Source organism: Dermacentor albipictus, unplaced genomic scaffold, assembly GCF_038994185.2.
Source record: "Dermacentor albipictus isolate Rhodes 1998 colony unplaced genomic scaffold, USDA_Dalb.pri_finalv2 scaffold_12, whole genome shotgun sequence".
NCBI lineage: Eukaryota > Metazoa > Arthropoda > Arachnida > Ixodida > Ixodidae > Dermacentor > Dermacentor albipictus.
The window spans coordinates 9,221,205-9,249,181 of NW_027225566.1; the positions used below are offsets into that span (position 1 = coordinate 9,221,205).

The window sequence follows — 27,977 nt, forward strand, 5'->3', positions numbered from 1 at the left end:
GCAAATGGTATGCATCGTTCGTACTGTATGATATATTCCTTTTAGCAGGAGCTTGTATATTATGGTAGTTTGCTTTATATTTCAATGAAGAAATATTACTGTTTTTTATGTTATATCTTTCATAACTTTTTGGACTACGAAAAGATATTTCTCCTCGCCATATCTGACTATAGCTGAAAATTTCTGTCACACAAAAATAAAACAAACAAAAGTGACGCACATTTGTTTTCACTGAAATATTGAAAATTTATTTCTTAAGGCGGAAGCCTTACATGCTCCATTATCAACGGAAGCTGTCAGCAGCGGCAGGGGTGTCCAGAAAAACTGCTCCGCAAAAATCGGCATGACGTCAACGGTTATTAGTCATATGTTTTAGCAGTATATACACGTGATTACCTATAATCCAGTTTAACCTCTTAATAGACCTCTCGTTCCACAATTATCAACTTCTTAATTCATCTCAGGTTTTAGCATTCACAGCACGCAAGTTGTCTTGGTGCGAACGAAAACTTTTTTTATTCAGGCTGAATATATCTTTGACAGATCACACGACTTTTTCATGAAAGTGCACGTTAAAGAACCCCGGGTGGTCGAAATTTTCCGGAGACTTCGACTACATCATCTCTCATAGCCTGAGTTGCTTTGGGACGTTAAACCCCATAAACCAAACCAAACCGCACGACCTTTTGGAAAAACCAATGAAGTACCCCAGACAAAAATAACCGGCACCTGAATTTGCGCTTACGTATCTAGGAAAAGTATCCTCTGGATGAGCTCACGGGAAATTTGTGTATTCTCCTAATACTGGTAATGATCGGCGAAATCGGGCTTTGGGGCTTTAGTGATATTGCACTCAAATTTCGGAACCATTTATTGCACCTTAAGAAGGCGTGGTGTGTTTTAGAGCCATCACGCACGGTTGGAAGTTTATGAAGACGATGCATGTCCCCAGGAGATGCGGCAAATGAACAAAGTAGGCTGCTCCGGCCAAATGTGAAATGTTGCTCGTAGGGAGAACGGCGGTGGCAGCAATGGCAACGCGTTGCCGCATTAGCACCGGGGCTATGCTAATACTCTGTCGAAAACAATGCATGGTCCACGTCGTGGCTGCTTCCACTTACGCTTGACGCTGAGGCGCATTATCAGTGCGAAAATCACGTCTAAACGCACAGTCCTTCTTGGACGAAGAAAGCGCTCATTCTTTGATAACCTTCGCACGCCACGTCTGGTCGGTGGCAAAAGTGCTGCATGATCTTGCAGTTTCTGCTTCAGCGAAAAAGTGAACAAGAAAGAGATAAAGTGTCCTTCAGATAAACGGGGACGGGGGCTCCAGCGCGCTTGCTGGAACAGCTGCACCCTCTCCAGATACCTCGAGAACAGGGCACAACCGGCGCCACTGTACAACCTTGTAGAGCGCTCGGCCGCGCGCGCGCGTGGTGTAGCTCATACTGAGCGTGATAGTACAATTTTATTTACGTTTACATTTCGGTGAAGGTGTGACAAATACAGGAAATAATTATACCCGATCGACTTTCACTCCTGCAGTGACAATGATATGAAGGGAGATAGAAAAGGCAAAGGAAAGACAGGGAGGTTAACGATAGATTATCTCCGGTTGGCTACACTGTACTGGGGGAAGGGCAAGGGGATGCGATAAGTGACGGAGAGAAGGGTAAAAAATTTAACAAAAAACATGCACGTACACAAGAACTGTTTCTGTGGGCACTGTCACGCAGCCCGCAAAGGCGTTTCTAGTGTTACGCTGTGTCTCCGTATAATCCTACGTCACACAGTGTAGTCAAAATTTGTCAGACCGTCCAGTGTCCTTTAAGTAACGCAGCAGCGCCTTCATAGTGGATCGCGCTGATGTTCGTGTAGGCCAGTTTCCAAGGAACTTGTTTTCTGTCACTGGGCGCTTGTCCAGTTTGTCTAGTGTAGCAAGGTTTGGGTACGGGCTAGTTGTTATTACATGGTATCAATCATCACTTACAGCGCATACATAGACGAGGGACAAAAAAGGACGATGAAGACAAGCGCTGTCTTCGTCGCCCTTTTTTGTCCCTCGTCTATGTATGCGCTGTAAGTGACGATTGTCTAGTGTGGCTTAGAGGACTACTCTTGGCGGGTTGAAACGAGAGCACTAACAAAGAAGGTGCTCGATTGTTTCATTGTACCCGCAGAAGTCACAAAGTGGGCTGTTGGCCATTCCGATAAGAAAAGAGTACGCACTTGAAAACGCTACTCTAAGCCATAGACGGACTAGAAGGGTGCAGTCACGTCGTGGAAGCTCGGGCAGAATACGGAGCTGTAAATTAGGATCCAGCGTATGAAGGCGTGCACTTCTGAAATCGGATGAATTCCATTGAGCTAATGTCAGGTCATGTGCAAGTACGGAAAGTTTTTTCGCTGCGTCGGCTCTCGAAAGAGCAATGGCAACGCACTTGACGCCGTCATGGGCAGATCGGGCAGCTGCGTCTGCTCGATCATTGCCAAGTATGCCACAGGGACTAGGCTGCCATTGGTATATTTTATCGTGCCCTTCGTCAACTATGCGATGGTGGACTCCTCTGATCTCTGCGACGAGCTGCTCATGTGATCCGTGGCGCAGTGCTGAGAGTACACTCTGTAGGGCTGCCTTGGAATCACAAAAGACTGACCATGCACGGGGTGGTTCCTCCTGAATGAAATGAAGAGCCATACGCAGGGCTACCAGTTCAGCAGCTGTCGTTGATGATACATGTGACTTTTTTAGCTGTATTTTGAAGAATCTTACTGGTATCACCACAGCAGCAGCTGAACTTGCAGATCTGACTGAGCCATCGATGTAAACACGTACGGGGCCACTGTGCACCTCATATAAAAGTTCTAATGTGGCCAGCTTCAGGGCAAACGACGGCATGTTAGCCTTCTTCGTAATTCCTGGGATGGTGAGGCGTATTTCAGGTCGGTACAGGCACCATAAAGGTGAAGATGGTCTTGCTGCAGGCGTATAGTTCGATGACAATGAGGTACGATTGGCGACAATTACACCTCTGAAAGATGCGTGAGGCCTTTCTGCGGATAGCGCGGCAAGATGGTGAGAAGGTAGTCAGGCAACGTGCCGAATATGCGCCCTGAGAGCGTTGGTTGCCAAGTACGTTGATATTGGGTGATCTCAAGCTATGACAATCGTTGCCGCTGTTGACGCACACCTCGGAAGACCGAGATACGTCTTTAGGGCTTGAGCTTGTAGTCCTTAGAGTACACACAGGTTTGTTTTGCAGGTGTTACCAAGCACAGGGAGGCTGCATCTTGCGAAACCAAGGAACAAGGCGTTATAAAGCTGCAGCATTGACCGCACCGATGTACCCCATGACTTTCCGCTGAGAAGTTTGAGCAGATGCATTATTGTCATTACCCTCTTCTTTAGGTATGAAACGTGCGGGCTCCATCATAGGTCGCGGTCGATAATTACCCCTAAAAAGCGGTGTTTACGTGCATTTTCAACTGCTTGCCCAGTGACACTTGCAGAGTAACGCTTCATTGCCTTCCGAGTCAATGTAAAATGCGGCCTTTATCTGAAGACAGCTCTAAGTTCTGATTTCGCAAGTAAAGTGACGTTAAGGTAGCTGCCTTTTGTAGCCGTGCTCGTACCTGCAGTCGTGTTACAGCAGACGCCCAAATGCGGATGTCGTCGGCATAGATTGATACTTGAACTGTGTTGGGCGAGCATCTGACTAGGCCAACGAGCACTAGATTGAATAGCGTCGGGCTCAACACTCCGCCTTGTGGCACTCCATGGAACGTTTGGTGTTGAGTCGCGGCACCGTCCTCGGTCATCACGAAGAAATGCATGTCGGTCACAACCGCACAGTCACTGAAAAGTGCGGCCACCGATTCCGGCTACAATCGGAGCATCTACAACGGCATAAGGTGCTATATTATTATAGGCGCCTTTTATGTCAAGGAATAATGCCGCAGTGAGTCGTTTCAGACGTTGTTGATGTTGAACAAACGTGACCAAATCGTTGACATTATTGACACGTGTACTTATCTTTATCGGGTAACCACGTTTCGCCGCCTAACAAATGTAATCGCACAGCGTGGGACGCGCCTGCATGTATCCGAAATTTCTGGAAAGTTATCGATGCTTCTATCCGCTCTCTCTTGTCGCCGAACCTTATGTTATCTGATTTCATCACCTGACACGAATGGTGTAGAACTTTGGGGAAGGCACGCGGGTCCGAACGATTAGTCTGGAACATTCGATGACTGCTCTATAAAAGCCGACGCGCTTGACCCGCTGATCAGATTTCCGACGATCGCCGACCGTATTCGCCACTGTCGTTGTGCTATAAGTCTAGCCTGTTTTTGTGGGCACAGGTTCGCCCAATAAAAGCTAGTTTGTGTTCCACCGTATTGCCGCTTTCTTCACCGTAACTACTACGTGACATTATTCATGGATGAGCGCCCACGCCGGATGCCAGCCATAGCATCTGGGTACACGTTGCAATTTTCCAGATACCATTCCAGGCGCGTCAAAATCATCCTCTATGCAACTGGCCAGAGCGATGGGGCGGTACGATGACAAATCTGACGGTGATTTACCAGGTTTGAGAAGTGGAACCAAGCGGCTGTATTTCCATTCACGTGGAACCAAACCGTTGCGCCAAGACTCGTTGTAATGGTTTAGCAGCATGGGTCGTGCTTTCTGCCCAAGATTGGCGAGTGCCGCATAAGTAACGCCGTCCGGCCCGGGTAACGAAGAGCGCCTCCAAGTCACCAGTGCCGCTTCAAGCTCCTCCACCGAAAACATTACATCCATGCGGGAATCCCGTGGCACAGGAGTGGCACATGGTGTAAGTGTGCGTTGGAGCTGCGAGTTGGGAAGTCTTGAGCAAAAGTCTTCAGCAATGTCAATTTCGCTGCGATCTTGGTGTGAAGCGATATATTTGAAAGGAACACGGTATTGCGGTGATACGCGAAGTCCACGCACGGTTCTCCATATCTGAGATTATCGCTGACGTGAATCCAATGACTCAGAGAAACGTTTCCATCTTTGCGATTGTAGTGCATCAATGCGACGTTGAATCTTCTTTTGCATCCGCCTTGCCTCTCTGAGATCATGGATGGATTTAGTTCTCCTGTATCTTCTTTCAGCCCACCGGCGAATCGCTCGTAGTCGCTGCACTTCGGCTTCAAATTCTTCGTATTTCGGGAAAGGCTGAAAACCACGCGTACCCTCTAGCATGGCTTTTTGAATTTCGTGTTCCAGACTTGAATGGATCCCTTGGTGACACACTTTTCCCATGTGCGACCAAAACGCCGACCACTCAATTCGCCGGAGGGTCGTGGAGAAGCATTTAGATAGTGCCTTGATCTTCAGGTACGTCCGAATGTGGTCGCTTCCATGTGATTCAAAGTCTGGAAACCATTGCACGTTCCTTTCAAGACGCCTAGAAACCAGGGTTAAGTCTAGGCAGCTGCTGTATGTCATCATCATCAGCCTGGTTGTGCCCACGCAGGGCAAAGGCCTCTCCCATACGTCTCCAACAACCCCAGTCATGTATTAATTGTGGCCATGTCGACCCTGCAAACTTCTTGATCTTTTTTAATAGGGTTTTACGTGCCAAAACCATTTTCTGATTATGAGGCACACCGTAGTCGGGGACTCCGGAAATTTCGACCACCTGGGGTTCTTTAACGTGCACCTAACCCTTATGAAAATGACTGTTGAAATGTTGTTGGCATATTGTTGACGAATTGTTGACTCAATAGCCGTTCAACAATACCTCAACAATTATTGAAACCACAGAGCCATAATTCAACAATAAAGTTGTTGGGCAGTTCACAACAAAAAAGTCGTTGACTAAATTCTGTTGGTATATTGTTGACTAGTATTGTGTATTATTGAGCCATTGTTGAGTAGTTTTCAACAATAAGGTCGTTGACTAAATTATCTTGATATATTGTTGAATAGTATTGAGTATTATTGAGCCATTGTTGAGTAGTTTCCAACAATAAAGTGGTTGACTAAATTCTGTTGATATATTGTTGAATAGTATTGAGTATTATTGAGCCAATGTTGAGTAGTTTCCAACAATAAAGTCGTTGACTAAATGCTGTTACCTTTTTGTTGAATAACATTGATTCACGAGCAATATTGAGTTTCGAAGTATATGTGAAAAGCACACGCACATATGTATGTGTGCGTCTTTTGCACATATATGTTGCTTTACTGATCACTTGATCACCATTGCATATATACAGGCTGTTGTTTCACGTTACTTGAACCATAGATGTATATACACAGGTTTCAGCTAACTTTACGCAGAGTTTAAAAACATGCCGATGCACAATAATACGATGCGACCAAATGCATGTTGCATCACTCCTGTATGCGTCACGCTATTCTTGTATTTTCCTTAGTTGTTAATGAGTCAAGAAAATTAGCCATTCTGAAGGAACAAAGTTAGGCGAAAAATTGCAATTAGGAAGTTCTAGAGCACTTTGTAAAACGTCCGATTAGGCAATTTCTAACTTTCTATCTATTAAGTGTTAGTGTTTTTCAGCTTACTGCAGATGCGCGCGAAATACAAGAAATATCACCTGACATACCCGATTGCGCGCGCCGTGCTTGCAGCGCTCGCAAACGAGCATACCATCGAGCAGGGTGTGTTGCCGCTTAAAAGGCGACAGGGCAGTGAGGAAGGCGTTGGCTGTGGTATTGACGTCAGCGACGTGCTTCCCTCGCTGCGGTTCATAATGGCGATAAGCAGACGGGTGTTCACACCGGTTAAATGGTACCTATTCGTTTGTGCGCGGAAGGCTTAGGAGCAATGCAATCACGACTCGCAGGCGGGCATGTCACGTGGTGTTTTTTGTATTTCGCGAGCATCCGCAGTAAGCTGAAAAACACTATTACTTCACAGACAGAAAGACAGAAACTGTTTATTCGGACGTGTTGCCAACTGCTCTGCAACTTTCTAATTGGAATTTCTTTCCTAACTTCCTTGCTTAAGAAGTTGGTTAATTATATCCTTGACTAATTAGGTAATTAAGCAAAATACAGAAATAGCGCGACACGCTACACACCAAAGGAAGCAACATGCATGTAGTCACGTCGTCATAGGGTGCATAGAGTTTACACTCGGCCTAAAGTTAGCAGAAACACCACACACACACACACACACACACACACATACACACACACAAACACACACACACACACACACACACACACACATATATATATATATATATATATATATATATATATATATATATGCAGTTTGAGATGACAAACTTCCCTACAAGCAGTGGCGAAGATCGCCATGATCGCCTCCGACTCGGCCGCATCAAGGGTGAGTGAGTGTTTCGAATTTCCCTTGTTCGTTCATGGCGACGCGGTGAACGGAAGCGCGGGAATTATTTCAGCGCTTGTGCGTGTCTTCCGCGCGCCTCTTTTCTAGTTTTCATTCCTAGTACTATCCTTCCGTTGCGAGAATTGGTTGTACAGCACTAGATTTGTGGTATATAACATGGAGTTTTGTGCTGGTTAAACTTTACACTCCGCTTCTGGTGACGTAAGGCAGCTATGTGGTGCCAGCTAAAACAGAGCATGTTGTACGCCATGATTTCTGATACGGTGTTCGAGCACCGATTAAGTTAGCCTTATTAATGAGCGCAAAACAATGCGACGTGAAACCGTCCGATCTGTACTGTAATCGAAGATATTTCGTTTGCGCCACGCTAGTGGCGTGTGGGCGAGCTTGTAATTGCGGGGGGCGGTGGGATCGGCGAAAGTGTATTCTGTTGCGCTGTTCCCTTCAGGATCGAGTGACTACGCGGTGCTTCAAGGCCACTACCTGACACGCCGCGCGGCCGATGTTCGCGCGATCGGAAAACATAGAGGAGGCTGTCGCGCAATAATAATAAAGAATTTGAAGGGTGTACATGCGATTCTATGCGATACGTGAGATACAATAGGGGTGATGCCACAGAGTGCTGCGAAATCATCGAGTTATACGCCTTGCCAACCGCGTGTGTTTTGTTTTCTACCAGTTCGCGCGCATTCAACTTTCTTTTTTCATCTTCTCCATTCGACGCCATCGAGTGCTTCGCCCAAACGGCTTCGCGTAGGCGCTCTTTGCATTCACGGAAAGGCAGATTTCATGGCACTCCATGTCCTACAACATTCAAAATAATGTAATTTCGTGAAATTGCAGCTTTTCGCACTTCAGTAACTGATTGATTTAACAAAGTTTTAAAATCGGTAAAGGAACGAGATGCCTGGCATGTCTGCTTTGTCGTCCCACTGCGTTTCGAGGCGGCATGTATACGTTATCGGCAACATAAACATCAATAATTAGCATTGTTTCTTGTGGCCATAGAAGTAGCTAGTTATGTCGAAAAGCTATTTTTGCTTTGAATCCGAGCACTATAGAGTGAACAGATTGAAAGGGGAGCGCATCGTTGTGAACTAAATGACGACGCTTTGCCAAAAGCTTGGAATAATTCTTTGTCGAAAGAGCAGTTCTGTGAAATTCTTTCTTTGAGATTAAGCAAAACTTCAGTAGCATCAGGTAGACGGGGAGTAAAAGAATGTAGCACTGTGGTTTTATATGAAGGAGCTGCCTTTAATATGTGGCCATAACAGTTAAGTAGGTGCGTGGAAATAATTTTTAAAATAAGTAGAGGAATGTGAAATAAATTATTTGACAAGCTCACACTGCCATTGGCAAGAGCGACCACACTTTAGTGTATTCAATGACTAGTCATTTGTATCCGTCCATTTATGTCAGCCTAATCGTCCATGTAGCTGTTTTGATTGTTGCTTTTGCTGCATCGTGGCTTCACGTTTTAATACTGACATCTTTTTTCAGATTCAAAATGAGCTGGGAGATGCACCGGCTGGAACGCTAAAGGTGCATTCTTTGGCCATCCATTCTGTAGTGTCACCATGATCAAATACAGTGATGCCGTGAAAATGTATTGCAGGAAGCAGGAAAAAAAACAACATTGCTGATGCAACTGCAAGGCATTTACTCCAGTGATCAATTGGTGCAGATTGCCTTCATTAGGAGACATGGTGCCTTTAAGCACTCAGCTGTAAGACTTTGCAACTGCACCGGGACTGGGAGTGAATTTCAGTGTCACTTGTGAACATATTAAACGCAGAATATGCCTTTTTCAGTGTATATGCCTGATATGAGAGGGGCATTCAGAAACTTAGTGTGGACATTAGTGATCTACATGAGTGCACATCTTTCTAGTTTTATTAAAACGAAGGTATTATGACCTATGCCATACAGCAGTGTGCTGCTAGAGGTATCAAACCAGAACAGCAGCACCCATTGAGAAAGTTGGCTGAAGAACGAGCAGTGATCGGGGCTTTCTGCATTTCAAGGCCAAATTCCAATAAGATTGATGCCGAGCTGGACGGTGTGAAGTGCCGGTCACCACATACTGTAGCCAGCATGGCATGAACCTCCCTGGCATTGTCTCGTTAAGATACAGAAATTGCATCACTGCTCATAAAGAAATCGGAAATAGGGAGGTTGAGGGGAAGTGGTAGGGCTCCCCTCTGGAGCAGCCAGTGCATACCCTTTGCTATACTGATAATCATCCTACCTTAATGAGAACTAGTGATGCATCTTAACCTATTACGCAGCCAAGTGCATTCCTTGTTTTGTATTAAGGGGACACTAATGACACCCTAAATGAATTTAAAATAAAGCATCATTTTAAATATCTACTTCTGTAAATTTCTTCATAGTTGCTTGATTATTACAGAAAATAAAGCTCAAAGTTCAATTTTCTCAGTATCGCCACAAAATCCTCGTGCTGACACCTCATTGTCACATCATGGATTCCAAGTATTTTTTCAAACTTGGGCTGTATTGGTTCTGTAAAAGTTGCTGACGCTTTTCATTTTGGGTTCTTGGAATACGATGAACATCTTTATTTGTAAAAAAAAAATTGCTGCGCCTGAACAGACGTCATCAAAATCCATGACGTCACAGCAAGCTGGTGTGGTAACTTCAAGGCAACACTGCCACCAATCTTTCCTCTTGCTGCTTTTACAGTTTACTCAGCCTCTTGTCACGGTACGAGTGGATCTCTTGAATTGTAGGAAGGTCATTTACAGATGCATCTAAAATAATTTTTCTCTTTAGTGTTTTCATGCCGTAGTTGCTTAGGGGTGTTGGCACAGCGCCGCTAAGCACGAGGTCACAGGATCAAACAACCGCATTTTGATGGAGGTAAAATACAAAACTGCCCATGTACCTTGCAGCCTGATTTGGTAAAGATTAATCCAGTTCCCCACTATGGCGTGCCTAAACATCATATGGTGGTTTTGGCAGAATTTAATTTATTTTATTTTATTTTAGTGCTCCTTTAAGCTGTAGAATTCATGACCTCTGCAAAAACTCATGCTTAAAGTATTCTCCATAAAGATTAAATAAACAGTAGATATAAGTGTCTATATTTTGAATTGTGGTGATACGTGATGACTATGAGAACGGTGGTACAACGAGACAGACAGAATTGTAATACAATGTGTGACGGCACGATGATGCACATCGAGGAAATGACCAAGTCTCCCTGGAGGTCCCTGACATAAACATCAACTGACTGTCCACAAACTTCCGAGTTCACTCCGTGATCTTGTGGAGCCTGTGCTTTGCGAGTCGATTAATTTAATTGAGGTGGTGGTTGGCACATACTGTCCTTGCGGCTTATGTACATTTCATACAGTGGAGTGGAATCTCGCAAATTACTTCTGGAGCATAGCAAGCGAACGTGATGTGTAGTGGTAATCTTAGTAATGATCGACAATCATGTCCCTCTTCGAGCTCCTAATGCTGCTTGCCAACACAAGCAGCAGCAGTTGCCCAAGGTAGCGTGAAAGAGATTAATTGAAAAGTGGCATATGCCCAGGTTCGCATACCCAGTCACCCAAGCTGTTCCGATGGTTGATTTTGAACTCTTCATTCAACATAGCAGCCCAATCTCCCCATAAGACCATGGGCTACCCATTGACACTAATGGATGGGAAAATAGAGAAAACACCTGAAAATATAAAGTATCCTAAGAATGGTAATCACAATAAATAGTACTAGATGTGCATTAGCGAAGCTCTTGGGCCAGTTGGTGCATGATGAACTTGAAAAAGGGGCGTACCAGCAAAACAAAGGACGCGCACACACTGAAAAGGCGTTAGACAGGGACGGACGCTGGTCCGTCCCAACGTCCGTCCGGGTCTAATGCTGTTTCCTTGTGTGTGTGTCATTTGTGTTTCGCTGGTACTCCTCTTTTTCAAGTACTAGATGTTTGGATGCTTTGGTTTATTATTCTTGTTTGTGCTGGATTGTTTTTCGGAAACATGTCGCATCCAGACAGCATAAGAAGCTAGTAAGAAGTCAAGTTTAGCATTCTAAATTTGAAACAGGTATTTTGTAATTTATTTGCAGTAGGGATGTTGTGTGAATGTGCTTGAAAGCCTAAAACTGTTTTGCTAACATTTACTTAAACATGCAGGTTCACATAGGTTGTAGGAGTGTACATTGAGAAGGTTATCCTGGCACAGCTTACCATGGCCTGCCATGGTGGACCAGGAAAGTTTGCAAGGGCCTTGCTTCACCATGTGTTCACAGAGGAGGAGCTCATGGGCCATTTGGGCTTTGGAACACCAAGGGGCAAAAGAGGCTCTTGACCCCACCAGGGTCAGTACTGTTATAGGCAAGTACCATATATCCTTTCCGGTTGAATTTATACATTCACATTTTTTTCTAAAATTATGAACTTGCCAATGGCATAACAAACGACTTTCAAGTAGCCCGTGGGTGCAGTTGTGTGCTACAATAGCCTACCATTTGGAATGACTGTTCATATGATCTTAAGTGCCTAATGCCGCCAACTGAAATGCTTCTAAAATTTAAAAGCTGCCTTCACTGCTGAAAGTGTTTAGCGGCTCCACCACATAAAATGAGCTGCATTTGCACATCAGCAGTGCTACTTGGCTGTCATTGCAAGGAATAGTTGTCTATGAAGCACGCTCCAAATCTGTTGGCATGGACGACATGTTTAAGTAGCCTGAAAGTGTTGTTCTAATACACGAATCGCTGAGAAGCTATGCTCAAGTGTGGTTACTGCTCAGCTCGAGCAGGAGCACATTCACCAAATTGCAGAAATCAAAACAGCTCTCCAGGTTCCGAGATGCGAAACAGTAGTTTCACCAATTTTAACAGACCACATCGAATTAAAGTTGCTCCTATCTTGAGGGAGGTCCATGTGATGCCAGACAGCAGCCTTTCAGCAGAGGGAACCGGAGTGGTGTGGCAATTTTCTTTTGGTTGTTTCAATCAAAGAAACAACAGGGACAGAGTTGCCAGCTTCACTTTCAACAGTGCTATGTTTAGTGGACGCTTACTCATTCTAAGCACCTAACCTATGACTCGTATTTATTAACACGCAGTTTATCACTTTGTATTCTAAGGTATGAAAAAAATATTTATGTGGCTTTTCCCCATATACTTCAATGAATGGAGAATAGGCTCTTGGGGCCTATTGTATAAAGCTTCTTACAGACCATCGGACATGTCCACTACTCCCATTCTGAAATTGTTAGAATTGTTTCCTGCTTCCTTACTTCACCTACCTGTTAACAGGGTTATGAACCATTGTCAAGTAGATTATGGGCTTAAATTTATCAAAAAGATGAATGGGCTTTTCTGACGCTCTTGTTTGGGGCGTTGAGGATCACATTTTGGGGAGAAATATGCCTCTCTAATTTAGGAGTTATGTATTTTTTGTGGTGTGCAAATACTCAAAACTTTCGAATTGAATAGTGTCCTATTCAATTTAGTCTGAATGGTCACTTTGTAAATGCGAGTATTCTAATATGTCGAAACACCAATAAAACATGAAATTTGAGCCAAAGTACGGTAAATTTTCACCTCCAATAACATAGTATAGACATAAAACATAAGAACTTTTAAGAATAGCAGACCAGGCTACGTTACTTAGGTAGCTGTACTTTAGAGGCTGTACAGCAATCATTTATGCTTACTGAAGAGTCCTGTGCATGTGAAGAAACGTTTTGCTGCTCCATTTGTGCTTTTAATAAACAGCTCTTCATAACATTACAGTGACAGAAACTTGCTAACTTTAACAATAATAGGATGTGAACCTCATCTTACCTTAATTGTGATATCATCTGTTCATTATTCAGAAGCTATCCAATATTTTATTTGCTTCTGGCTTTATTCGGTTCAGTCTCAAAAATCACTTTTCATGCATCCTTAATATTTTTATTGCAAATTTATTCTTCAGAGTGACTTTCCGAGAAAATAAACTGGTAAATAATTTTTAAATAACAATAAAGTGGCAATACCATTTCAGTATTTGCAGTTTTACGTGTTTTATTTTTTTATGCAGGATTAAGCAGCATAATTTGTTTGTGTAATGAAACTTACAAAAACTTGGGGCAACACTCCCAAATTACTGCAATGACCGACACCAAGGAGCTAAGTGAAAAATCAGTTTTGGAGAAACCCAAGGAGCGACAGCACTATAAGAATATTTTCTAGAAGTCTCAGAAGGTTGCAGCACATCCAGTGGGATGCTAGGCAACCCTGTTCTGAAAAGGCAAATTTTTTCAGAATGTTCCGTCACAGCCACAGATGTTCGGCAGTAAACCCTAAAAGGGTTAAAGAAGTCAGTCCTATGGCATGTGGCTCTTAAAACACAGCATTTCTTCGTATCTGTCACATTCTGCATGTGTCATGCTAAGCAGCTTGGTGCACAACTACACGGCATCCTCATTGTAAGTCATTCAGTTGTTGAGGCATGAAATATACTTTGCTGTAAGCAGTGTTTCCTTTAATGTAGAAAGTCCTAAGTCATTGTAAGGCGAAAAGTACATTCCGATTGCATGTGAACTCATAAACTTAACATCAAATGAAGCCACACTCAATTCTAGTGACATGCCAGTATTGTATTTGGAGCATGGAAAAGCACAGTGAAGTGCTGCACATTTTAATTATGAAAATTACAAGAAATAATTTTAGTTGTCGGTTCAGGTTTATTTAAGAACAACATGAATATTTTCACCATTTTGTTTCTCAGCAAGCAAAGTTCACATCTTCGACATTGAGGATATTCATAAAGTTATTTTGCTAGTGTCTTGTTCCTCTTTGCCCTTTCCTGCACTTGACACTTAGTGGAATCCTGTGCCACATTGAATAAATTTAATGGTCGTGCTGTAAAGCTGTACTCGTGGAAAGTTGGAATAAAGCAACACAAATACATAAATCAATTTCATTATGACGACGGCATATTGCATGCCATTCTTTTGCATGTGGAAGTTGCTTTTTAAAACTTGTTCTGGCTTCTTGTTTTCGCAGGCTTCACGTGTCGCAAATTTCCTGGTACCAACATGCCCTATGTAAAGAACTCTGGCCTCGCTTCTGGCATGGGACCAATAGCCTCTGAAGAGCCCAAGTTGGACAGCTCAAACCAAAACACAAGTGTTGTGCTTTTGTAACTCTCGTCATTTTTATGTTTTATGTTAGTCTTCTGAAGGGCACAATTTGGATTTCTCAAATGAGCATACAAATGTTGTGCCTTTCTATGCCTTGACATTTTTATGTTAATTTTATTCATGTTAATTATGCTAGTCTCCTGAGAAGCCCATATTGGATTGCTCAATCTAGAATACAAGTGCTGTGCTTTGTTATAGTTCACTACATTTTTATGTTAGTTTTTGATATGGCTCCAGTAAGGATAGTGTTTCCTTATTAATATATTCTTTAAGTATCTTAAGTCATTTCATGCCAAACCACCCAATTTTGTCAAGAACTGTTCCACTATGGCCAACCGTTTCAAGTTTGCATGATTTTGAGTAGATACAATAAGAAAATTTGCTTTCATACATACACTTGAGTAATTGCAGGGCAACCAACAAGCGTTTTTTTTACCATCACAGATATAGTTGAAGCTCCGAACTCTTGCTCCCCATTTATTTTCCTTCGCAAACATTTTTTTGAATTTTGGCAAAAATTTATTGTTCTTGCCCAGCTAAGCTAGAAGGCACTGATACACGTTTCTTTGGAAAGGCAAATTGTATGATCCAGATATTCAGATTGTGTTCATGTCAAGAGACTAAAGTGGTGTGACTGCCAAAATTTGCAAAGCTTGAATTTTCTTCTAATGTAGGGAAATGCAGAAGGAACAAAAGAAATATAAAGTCAGACGGGTTCACTTGGGATAGCAGCAAAATATTTCAAGCCTTGGAGGTTCAGTTGATCAGCTAAAAAAACTGTAAAGTTCAAATTTTTTTGCAAAAAGCTTCATGTTGAAGGTAAACAAATTAGCTTTGGTGGTTGGCACAAAAGTATATGTCAGCCATCATTACACAGCCCTACATGTCTGCTATGCATGTGACAAGTAACAAAAAGGTATTATTCTTTAAGTGCGATAAATTATTTTTTATAATGTTCATTTGTGGATCACACATACAGCATAAATATAGCACAAATATATTAAGCCATGCAATCTAGCAAGGAAAGATTGTTAATATAATTAGCCACAAAAACTACTCAACAAACTGACTGCCTTTTTTATCATCATGAAGGCAGGTGACGTCAAGCGCTGCAACTGCAGTCTCAACTCGTATTTTTTTAACATGAACGCAAAAAGTGGTCGCCAATGGTGTCTGACCACATCAGACTGAACATGGCACACATATGACTTTTATAGATGAGCATGTTCCTGCTCTGAAACAGTGGTAGCAAACAACACCACAAGAATTTGTTCATACTCATGCAGGTTTGCAGTCTTAATTATGAAGGTGTTTTCTACTTGGATCATCATTGGGCTCCAGGGAGCAGGGCACTAAGTGTCCTGCTCCCTCTATGTTGCATAGCAATGTGACATGCCCTTTAAAATGCTTTGTATGAACAATACCAGTGCTCTTTATGGATTTGCTGTCTACATAATAGCTGATATTGCTTTTTGTAAACAGCATGAAACTTATATTTTAGCACTGCAGGATTCCCTCACGTATTTAATACGTACGAGGTCTGTTAGAACAGTATTTGACCTTTTTTGCGAACACCTGATGAATATGAAACAAGCGCATTTTCATCAGCCGCCCTTGAACCTTTGTATGCATGCACGAATTTTTTTCCGCCTGCCAATAGCGAGAATTGCTGGGACGCAGCGTTTGAATGACGTAGTACACAGTGCTCTCGGTTTTTTATTGCAAGGAAAATGCCGGAGCGACTGGAGCAGTGCTACTGCATCAAATTTTGCCAGAAACTGGGCGACAGCCAAGTGAAAACCATTCGGAAGATTCAGACTGCTTTGAGTGACTATGCTATGAGCAGCACACAGATTAAGGAGTGGTACAACCAGTTTAAATATGGGCACACATCGGTGGAGAGCAAGCCACGCTCCAGTCGGCCATCAACATGCCGAAGTGAACCCCGTGGTGATGCGGGGCCGTCGTGTGACTATCCAAGAAATTGCAGAAAAGGTGGGCATCAGCACATTTTATCCACATTCCGTTATCACCGAAGATTTGGCCATGAAGAGAGTTGCGCCGAAATTCGTTCCCAAGCTGCTCATGGTGGAGCAAAAGCAGCTTCGTGTTGAAGTCTCATAGACATGCTGGATTCTACAAACAGTGACCCCAACTTTATGAACACCATAATCACTGGTGACAAGTCTTGGGTGTATGTTTACGACCCGGAAACCAAATCCCTGTTGTTACAGTGGAAGCATTCCACGTCACCAACCAAAGACCGCTAAGTGCGCAGCAATGTCAAAGTTGCTGACCGCTTTCTTTGACTCCCGCAGTGTGGTACACCACGGGTACGCACCACAGGGTCAAACAACCACTAAAGACTACTACAGGGATGTCCTCCATGGCCTATGTGATGCTGTTTGGCACAAGATACCGAAGTTGTCAACAGGAAATTGGCGCATCCATCATGACAACGCATTTCTTGCACATGATTCAGACTTTTTTGGCAAAAAACCAGACTCCTGCAGTTCGACAGGCTCCTTACTTTCCTGATATGGCCGCCCGCGACTTTTGGCTGTTTCCCAAAATCAAGAGGCCATTGAAAGAAGCACAATTTCAGACAAGAGAAGACATTATGGCTGCAACGACAGCTGAGCTAAACTCCATTCGGAAAGAGGCCTTCTCGGAACGCTTCTGACAATGGCAGCACCGCTGGGAGAAGTGGCTGGAGTCCCAAGGAGACTACTTTGAGGGTGATTAGGTTTCCAACGCTCCAGTTATGCCACTTTTTTTTTTCTTCAGCCAAAAGTCGGATACTTTTCTAACAGACCTCGTATTGATATTTTATGTGCAATGGCTGTATGGGTTACCTGGCCCACACCAAACACAAGCCTCGTTGCGTTAGAGCATGTGTCCCTTGCAAATAAAATGCAGACCCTAACACCGCTTCTCTGTCATCTGTGTTGCAGACGAAGCCAGCTTTGTCGTCTGCAATCCCGGCCGGCAAGCTGTGCGCACATCCGAGAAAAGTCGGTGCTGACAAAATTTCAAGAAATAATTTCTCGCATTTAAAAATAATGCCTTCTTTAACTTCACACATGCATAGCAGACACGTAGAGCTATCCAATGATGTATCACATTTTTTGGCCAACTACCAAAGTTGTTTTTTCCTTGAACGTGAAGCTTCTTGCAAAAGATTAGAATTTTTTTTTAAAGGCGATCAGCTGAACCTTCAGCGCTTCAAATATTTTTCTGCTATACTATGTCACCTTGGCTACAATTCTGTATTTAATTTCTGTCCTGTGAATTTTTCGGATTGCAATTTGACTCACTTTTGCCGGTGCCAAAAGCACTTGAAGTATTCAAATATTTGAAAAACTGGCTATTTTGGCAGTTGCATCACTTCACCGTATTTCCACGCACACCATTTGAAGGCCGCAATCAATACAATGTGCATTTGAAAAAGAATTTGATTGATGTCCTCTAGCTCAGCTGAGCAGGAAAACTAAACTGTCACCAAAATGCTACAAGATATCTGGCAAAAATAAATAAAAGTGGGTAACGAGTTTTGAACTCTAGCAAGCATATGGCAGTGTGTCAGCTATATGCGTGCTGTCAAAAAAACGCTGGTCGATTCGGCATGGAATCGCACACCTGCAAGTGCATCTGTGCCATTGTCAGAGTTCAGTAAAAACTGCATTTTACAAACTTTGTAAGAATGGTTTATTGCTATTTAAAATACATGAGTAAAAATTAATAGGTATAAGTCCGCTTAAATTTAAAATGCAACAAAACATCTCCGGTAATGGCAATGATGTGCCTTTCATGTTTGCATGAAACCATATCTTTTTTGTGAATTCTTTCGTTATTTGTAGCAATGAATAAAATTGAAACGGAACTCACACAAGGAGTAACTTTGTTGTATTCCAGCGCATCACTAATACCTGTTTCTTTTTCATATAAAAGTCTGAAGCAGTTAATATGAATAAGTCACTTGATATGTAATGACCTGCCCAGGAACGTTATCATGGCAGAAAACACAACTGGATCACGCAACAGCAATGCAGCATAATAAACTGCTCCCATAAGCATCACTTATTGTGATTGCCATGTTTCAAAAGTACGTAAGGTTTACTGAAATTGGCAGACACCATTCAACCAACAAATAAGGATTGTACAGTTTTTCTTTTGAAAAAAAAACAGTTTTGTACAGTTTTTTCAGTTTTACAGTTTTTTTTAAGTTGTCTGTGCCAGGTAGCATAATTCCTGTTCTTGAGCTGGATTATTCAGAGGTGTACATTACTAGCACAAGAAATGGAGACATTAAACTGATTCTCTAAATTAATAATTCACTTATAACATCACGGCACATATTTCAGTTTGCAAATTGTAGCCAGTGAGCCAATGACGCCAGTTCCGAGATTTTTCCATAAATGTGAGAGAAATACATGGGCATTCCGGTTACTTTCGTGCTTCAGTGCATAACAGTGCATTTTGTTAAAAAAAATTAAGTGCTACAGCAGTGCATTTCTACAGCCAGTTTGATGGCATGTGTCTCGTTACTGGTGTCATTCTGGAAATTCATTCTAAGTGCATACACCTTGTAAAATTACCGGTTACAATTCGTAAAAACATTTATTGGGAACTGAGTTTTTGTTAATCAGCTGACTATGGTGTCTTGATTTCTCATGCAAGTAATGTTCGGCACTCTGTACCTAAAATTATGTTAGCTGCAACAGCCAGTCTTTAATAAATTCCATGAAACTTAAAGATAACCTCCCTGCATATTAGGTCTCAGTTGAGTACTGTGGGCTCAAGCAAATCGTGCCATGGTTATAGTACCACTGGCTACCTAATACAGAAAGCAAGTACCTTTTTTGTGTGTTCTTATTTAGTCATGTCAGTCTGCTTGTATATTTATTTATTTAGGTATTTATATTTATAAATTTATTTCTTTTGGGAAATGTGTTTTACTTGAGGGCCACACAGACTACATCTTCTGTATTCAATTTTGTTATGGTGTCAAGCTGCAGGAAGTTTGTACGTTTAGTTTTTAAAAAGGTTCTGATGTTCTCAAACTACAAATGGTTGTACATTTACACAGATGTTTGGTTACAAATAAACAGTTCACCTAGCAAAATGGTTTTTGTCTGCATCAGTTCAGCACTCTTGATTTTGTGGAGGACCATTCACTCTGACAATTGAAAAAGGTGGCATAACAGAACTGCTAGCAGCTTTAAGATATGGTTTCTTACAGGCAATCTAGGAGCATGCTTTTGAGCCCAGGGTGACAGAGGCCTCCGATACAAAACGCCTGCATTTAAATTTTATCCCTATCCTCTCACAGCAAACATACCCACGTGACATCATAGGTAATTATATGCAACATAGCTCAGCAGTATTTTAAGGAAAGTGCAGGTTTAAACTGCTAAATACCCAGTGGGGCATAAAGGGCTTTCAACATAATTTTAGTGTTGATGTTCAACAGATCTGCAACAATTCTTCCATGGGCTTTCAATATTGACGAACAACGCATTTCAACAATAGTTCAATGGGCTTTCAATTTTGAGACTTGACACATCTTCAACAATGCTTCAATGGGCTTTCAACATTGACAAACAACAGATTTAAATAATACCTCAATGGGCTTTCAATTTTGAGCTTCAACAATGCTTCAATAAGCTTTCAACACTGACAAGCAACACATTTTAACAATACCTCAATGGGCTTTCAACATTGACAAACAACACATCTTCAACAATGCTTCAATGGGCTTTCAACATCAAAATATGCCATAGTTTCAACGATATGCCAATGATCTTTCAAATTGAGAGGCCACAATGATGTTTCGACAAAATGTCGCGGGCCAATTATCAACACCTGTCAACAATTTCCTCAATAATGTTTCAACAATTCCCCAATGATCTTTCAAGGTCATTTGTTGATGTTGAACAATGATATTTCAATGACCTTTCAACAATTTTTTTTGTAAGTGAAATCTAAGTACACGGGTGCTTTCGCATTTCGCCCCCATCGAAATGCGGCCGCCGTGGCCGGGATTCGATCCCGCGACCTCGTGCTCAGCAGCCTAACACCACAGCCACTGAGCAACCACGGCGGGCATAAAAAAAAACTTCTTAATCTCATCCGCCCACCTAACATTCTGCCACCCCCTGCTACGCTTCCCTTCCCTTGGAATCCAGTCCGTAACCCTTAATGACCATCGGTTATCTTCCCTCCTCATTACATGTCCTCCCATGCCCATTTATTTTTCTTGATTTCAACTGAGATGTCATTAACTCGCGTTTGTTCCCTCACCCAATCTGCTCTATTCTTATCCCTTAACGTTACACCCATCATTCTTCTTTCCATAGCTCGCATGGTATTTGGTAAATACCATAGTAGCATGGTATTTCATTACTTATAAAGAGTAATCACAGCAGATATCGCTATATGGGTTTACACACTAATATATGTGATCACCAACTTATTAGAAATAAACATGTAAGGCATGAATTTTTCTGCACACTTGATCAGCTGCGGACGTGCAATAACTGCTTGTACTGGCTGACTTCACTACAGTTTTGATTTACTTTTCTTCAGCGTGCCGTTTTATACTCTTTTATCCCCACAAGCACAGTCCGTTTGCCTTTTTTTCGCATTGTTGCACATGTTTTACATGACGGTGCAGGAGGGTACGTTGTCACTGTGCCACTATAGCAAGCAAATAATTTACTTAATATACTAGCTGGAGAGTTAATTACCTTTCAAAGCAAGTGTTAATACAGATGCAGTAAGGATACAAAGTCCGCAACATAGTCAATGTTTATTGGTATCTGTGCAATAACAAAATCCTCCAGAGAAGAAGTGCAACTTAACGTGCATGTAATATTTGAAAACAAATTGACGGCGTTGTTTACTCAAGCCACGGATTTAATGCTATCCTAGAAAATTCATTACGATAGCCTACACTTTGCTCTGTTAAATTTAATAAGTGAGGTAAGATAAGCTTTCAAGATGCATAGAGAAATTCACGCTTGAAAACCGACAAGAAAATGCAACTGAACGGTACCGCGTTCAGCACAACGTTGAAACTTCAGGTGCTTTGCTGTCTTGTCATTTGCCCTTACTGGGGTTGAATTAATTAAGCTGCTCCGTAAGCGCGATTTTTGCATGCTACTGAACAAAAGAAAGTTGTGACGACCTCGTCGTCTGCTGGGGTTCGAACACATCCTAGTACTGACAACTCGCAAAGGCGTACGAAGCAAACGTGAAAATGCACTTCATTTGCTGCGTAGCGTGTCAGCAAACGCATAGACGTATCCAGCTTTTCTGGACACAAGGGTTTAGTTCGCGTGAGTGCCACCACGTGGCGTACTCACCTTAAACTTTTCAAACTTCCCGCGGTGACGCGTGATGACGTCAACCAAACAAACATAAAAAAGTAAAAGCTATCCCTGCGCATTGAACTTCGCCACAGTGCTTGTCCCGCCGGCGTTATCAGTGTTCTTGATCAAGCGTATTCGCTCGGCGCCTGGAAATTACTCGTCATCCAGCGTTTACTCGCGACGAGCAAGTGTTGATTCTGGGCTTTTGATTCGGTTCTTTTTTTTCTTCTTCTCTTTTCTTTTCCCTTTTTTTTCTCTTTTTTTCATTCTACGGAGTAAAGAAGCTAGCTTAGCCGTCAGAAGCACTTCGGGGCAGCCTTTCTTCAGTCGGCATACATTGTTAACGTCCGAACATCGCACAGCGCCTACTAGAGACGCCGTCGTGGATGGATTTTGATTTTCCCTTATCGAATTCGTTAAGGTGCACACAATTATTTCACTAGCGACTTTGCAATGCGCACTCATGGGCTATCGCCGCAGCTGCAAATCTAGATGTGCTTAAGTAGTAAGACATATACATGGATATGTTGGTTTTTCACCTTGACACAAAGGTCACGAAACAAGAGTGGAGCAAACTGTCCCTGTGTCGTCGCACCTGTATTCCATTTTGACGACTCCAATCCCACAGAAGTTGGCGACGATATGTCCATGGGATTAAAGCCATTTAAATCAATTCTACTGTGGATACGACAGCCGCTTTTGCTCACTGTGGATGGATATGTTGCGCTAATGAGCGCCATTGTGAAGCATCTAAATTGATAGTCACAAAATTATGCGGATCCCATGTATGTGCGAATCGATGTAAGCAAAGCTTTCTGTGTTTGTTGTCATTGTTAAACGTAATCTCCACACAGTAGTCAAGCACCCTCTAATGAAATGCTGTCAATGTTTGCCTGATTACGCCCGCCATTGTGATGCAAATAAACGTAACTCCAACTCATTTTCTCAGATATAAACACTGAATGAAACGCTGACGTCATCCTGAACAATATCAACAAGCGCCCTAGTGCTCGGTCGTATGATGCCCCTATTCGTAAGCTTATATTCGTGATTTAGTTATTAGGGGGGGGGGGAGAGCGATGTGTTCTTATACAGTGAAAGCTCGTTAATTCGAACTTCAATAATTCGAATTTATGGATAATTCGAACTGTACGATTTGGTCCGGCCAAGCTCCACAGAAGTCTATGCATAAAAAAGCCCGTTAATTCGAACGCCAGAAGGTTCCGTCACGGATAATTCGAACTACGCGCCATAGTACCAGCGGCTTGGCGCCATGCACACGGCCAGAGAAACGCGCATACTGCCTGCACACTAGGCTGCGTCGCCTCCGGAACGGAGAGAACGGCGAAAGAAGGCAAACTCGGGAAAAATATAACCGGCGCGCTGTCGGCCAGAAGGCAGCGGCGGCTGCCTTCTCTCCGTTCTACATTGACCTCCTAGACTTCTTGCCCGTCGCGAATTGCTGACTATGTCGACGTGGATGAGGGTGCAGTGGTGTGTGGTGCGCTGAAAGATAAGGACATAATTTCTCAGGTGAGAAGCGCTTAACCTGTCGCTGCCAGTGACGACGAGGAGGAGGAAGACTAAGCGCCAGTGTGGCCCTCCGCTGTGGAGGTCATGGCTGGATTGAATGCTGCCCGTCTCTTCTTCAGTTTTGAAGAAAGCGAAGAGGAGGCCTTGCGCCACATTCGCTCGTTAGAGCAAAAAGTGCTAGCTCTCGCCTTCAAGGAAAAAAGGCGAACTACGATCACGGATGTTTTCAAGCATTAAACATGCCCTACTGCTTCCAAATCGCAATGTACTATTGTTCTCTTTCACTTTCGTTAGTTCGAACTTTCGTTATTTCGAACTGAAGCGGCTTCCCCTTGCGGTTCGAATTAACGAGCTTTTACTGTACCGTAGAAACATCCCTCGGACGTCTCTGATGTGCTAGTTTTTATTCTCAAGTACCCAATGAAAACTATCATCGCTGCAACTTCATGATGTCCTGGTGGCAGACCACTACGGCATGTCGCGCAAGTATGACCACTCAAATTTGGGTTGGCATATACTATTTGGTGCGTCATACTTCGCCACATTCATTTTTCAAGCTATACCAGAGCTTGAAAAGGGCGGCCAACTCACTACGTCCCTTTCCTCTGTTTACATCCGCAAAGTGTGTGTCTATCGCTGTGGTTACCAAATACGCCCAGCGGGATGCTACCACTCAAGCCTTTCTGTCGGCTGAGCAACTGAAGTCGCAGGCTTTCTTCAACACGGCGACGACGTTCAATATGGCTATCCTGAATTACTTTTCGCGGAATTCGCTCACCGCCTTCTCTCCAATGTCATCTCCTATACTACTCGCTCCTGCTAGACACAACACAAACACGCAACGACCTTATAAAGTATCAATAACACGCTAGTTCACATGCTGTCGACGTATATTTCCGCTGAGCACCGGGATTGGAGCGTGGTCCTTTCTATGGTGGCATTATCGGTCTACAGCTTCTCTCAACAACACCGCTCGTTACTCATCACTTTTTTTTTGTCGACAAGAGCATAGCGTATCTCCTCTGAATGTACTTTTGGCTTTAAGTGGGACCTTGCACGCCCACTTATTCTGTTACGTTGACGGCGACCGTAGTCGTCAGGCTGCCGCCTAATTCTGAGCGTCGCAGTCACCAGAGAGCACAGAAAGCTGTCTTCCCAAACAAACCACCGGGATTCGAACCCATCTCCCAAATGCAGCATCTTGCATTTGGGAGATGGGCACTCTACCATTACGCTACCACCTGCCTCCACCAATTTCCGTTTATCTGCCTTCCCACTTCTCGTTTTTGCCGCAGACGCAGGAAGAACGGATGCAGAAACGAAAAAAAAAAGTAAAGATTGCTTGAGCCGCCAGTGACGCATGACTTTAACTTTGGCAGGTTACCCTCGTTGGAGCGCATGTAGGCTTGCGGCTTCGTGCAGATGGTGGGTCGCCTTAGCTTTATTGTAAATTTGCTTTCACCAACTCTTTTCAGCAAGAACTGAAACGCCGGACAAAAATGAGACCTACCGTTGAATATTTTTCTTGTATTCTAGGTTTAAAGCAAAAACGCTCATTAACACAAATAGTGATTTTTTTAAGAAATGGCCTAAGGATACTATATTTCAAGGTCATGCTTTGTCAATACGGCCCGGCACCACGTATCGACGAAAGGGCATCACAGTGCCGATGCACGCGACAGGTTACTGAATGAAGAAAACAGGAAACGACTGTTTTTCAGTTCTCGCAACATATTGTACACAGAACACAAGGCACCCACCACCATGACATTCTTTTTTTGACAGCAGCGACAAACAATGCCGGACTGATATACTTCCTAAAGGGGTCTCATTTTATTTTTCATCGCAGAACCGCAAGCACAGTTGCGTCGCGCGTGCTTGCAGCCAGGTACTGTAGCCGTGCTCCTTTTCCTCTAACAATATGGCCGCCGGCGGCTTCAAGCGCTCCCGTAGGTGGCGGATTCGACTGTCACTCCAGAAGTTTAAATACATAACCTCTTTGCATAGAAACGACGGCATGATTGTTAACATCATTGCTCTCCAGACTGATCTTGATGAGCTAACTCATTGGTGCGGCACGGCAGATGGTAATTAACGCAGACACAACTATACATCTCAAGTTTACTTCCGCTGCTAAGGCGATTCCTAATGCCCACACAGTTAATAATACTATCATTGAAACTTCAGCGTCGGTAAAATACCTCGGTGTAAATTTTAGCTCGTATTTTTCCTGAAGCACTCATATTGAACTGATTACTACCAAAGACTAAAAAACTTGGTCTTCTTAAACGCCGACTACACCAAGCCAACCAGGACACAAAACTACACGCATTCAACATGCTAGTCAGGCCTGTGATAGAATACGCATCCGTGATCTGAAACCCTCATTATACCTATCTTGTTAACATTGTTGAAATCTATACAAAACAACGCTGCTCGATTCATCCTTTTCCATTACTCTCGGTATCAAAGTGTAACAGTACTGAAAATATCGCTCCGTCTCCCGCCTCTGGTCATGCGCAGAAAACACAGCCGTTTATCTTTTTTCCATACTGTCTACCACAGCAACACGCCATTCGCAAGTTCACATCTCCTCCCGGTGCCGCACACACCGGCTCGTGTAGATCCCACGAAGAAGACCAACCCATTTTCGCTCGGACAGACCGATACAAATACTCACCTTTGGTCCTGTCTATTGAAGAGTCTAATTCGGTTCCTTCTAGTATTGCGGCTATCGCTGGAACATCATCATTTCAAACAGCTCTTTGGTCATACTTAGAAAATTCCACTGTAGAATGATGTGCGTTTTTTTGTTTTTTTTTGTTTTCATTGTGTGCGTGTGGGCCGTAACGTTCCGTGGAATATTAGATGACATGTATTGTAACTTCTGAAGGTGCGATTTTTGTTTTGTTTTGTGGGATTTCCTACATGTGCATTTTTTCAGTACCTGTTCCTAGCCATTTTTTCCCCTGTAAACTTGTACCTGGCTTATTAACTTGTTTATTCCTGTCTTCAGCCGTTCATATTCTGTGTTGTATATTGTTAAGTTTTCTTTGATGAATCCCCCCCTACGTAGCGCCCGCATTTGGGCCTTTAGGGTATTGAAATAAAATACATATTGTTGGCTGGGATATGTTTGGCACGAGGCCCAATTCGGTACCCTGTCTTCTAACGCATTCTTTTGTTTTCGTCTCTGTCTTGAAGGGACGCGCACCGTAACATACTGCAATGGTGCTTGCGTTAAGCGTATGTAAGGTGAGAAACGTGGTTCTAAAATGTCTGTTCACTAACTTGTGCAGTAAACCCATGTTTATAGTATTCGCGCAATAGTAAGAGTCACGAGTATGGCAACCGTAACCGCAAGCGTCACGTTATAGTCGTAACTTGTCGCGACAGCGTAGTTAAAATCCACTCACCCTGCCACTAAGAAATACGTGGCGAGGTATGGCTGATGAATAATTAATTGCGAAGATTGGTTTTCAGTAAACGTTTGTTACCAAGAACGGCGGGTGCTTATACTACCACAAAGGACGGATGCTTGGCGGTGACTCCAATCATTTACTCGCCACATCACAGGTCTACACTAGAATTCAACTGGTTTCACCAACTCTTGCTTATATTCTCTCGCCCCTAAACTGCGACTTCGCCTGCCACCCGGCCTTCAGCTTTTCCTCTTTGTCCCCCGCTTCTTTCCCAATCTGCTGAGACGTGCTTCCATTGATGCTTGGTCTTCTTTTTTCTCAATAAATGAAGGCATTCATTTATACATTCCTATGTTACTGCAGAAAATAGCGTGTCTTTATTTCCATAACCACCCTGTCTCTCACCTGGACTCTCCAATCTCAAAACAAAGTTGCGGTGTTGCAAATGGCTGGGCGTCACATATACAATTTTCTAGGAATGGCCAATAGCACGGCGGGCAATTTTCGGTGGGTGACGAGACAGTATATAGAACACCTTCTCTGCCATATCCACACTCAGTGCTCTGCTTCGTGAGCTACTATTAGCCGCTACTACGAAGTACGAAATGAAAGAAACCTAGCTGGGCTGGTCACGGACAGCTCTTTGTGTATTCGTGATGCGTCGATATAATATATATATATATATATATATATATAAGCCTAAATGACAGCGATATAAGCGAGGTGAGTTGCGCTAGCTCGTTCATTTTGACTAACGACGCTCTTCATGCAGCACTTTCGTCTTATGCGTGTTTGAGAACGGGAATGAAAGACAGGTCGGTAACACGCCTTCCTGAAATTAAACATTCGGAATAACTCTTTTGGTTGACGGTTAGACATATGTTGAGGGCCCCCGATACGAACCACCTGCAAGTCTGTATCAGCTTGCAAAGAGGAACTCAGATTAAACGTTGTCAAGAGGATAGGCTTTTAATTATCATAAAGATATCTTTATTGAAATTCCTTACCATGAGGTGAAAGCCGACTAATAAGCATTTATATTTTTTGTGTTATTAAAACCTTCTGTTAATAAATGGTTGCTGTGCTTTACAGCCCCCTAAATTAGGTTATAAAAAATAAATT

At 43.0% G+C, this 27,977-nt stretch overlaps 1 protein-coding gene and 1 long non-coding RNA gene across 2 annotated transcripts in view; one reads left to right on the forward strand and one right to left on the reverse strand.

The window, feature by feature from the left end:
* Awh (LIM/homeobox protein arrowhead) overlaps positions 1 to 27,977 on the reverse strand; it is a 240,883-nt gene that overhangs the window by 78,908 nt on the left and 133,998 nt on the right. The window lies entirely within an intron of this gene.
* On the forward strand, positions 8,889 to 14,673 carry LOC139051522 (uncharacterized). The gene is made up of 3 exons (XR_011509417.1): positions 8,889 to 8,906; positions 11,524 to 11,724; positions 14,391 to 14,673. It is a non-coding gene; the product is annotated as an uncharacterized lncRNA (long non-coding RNA).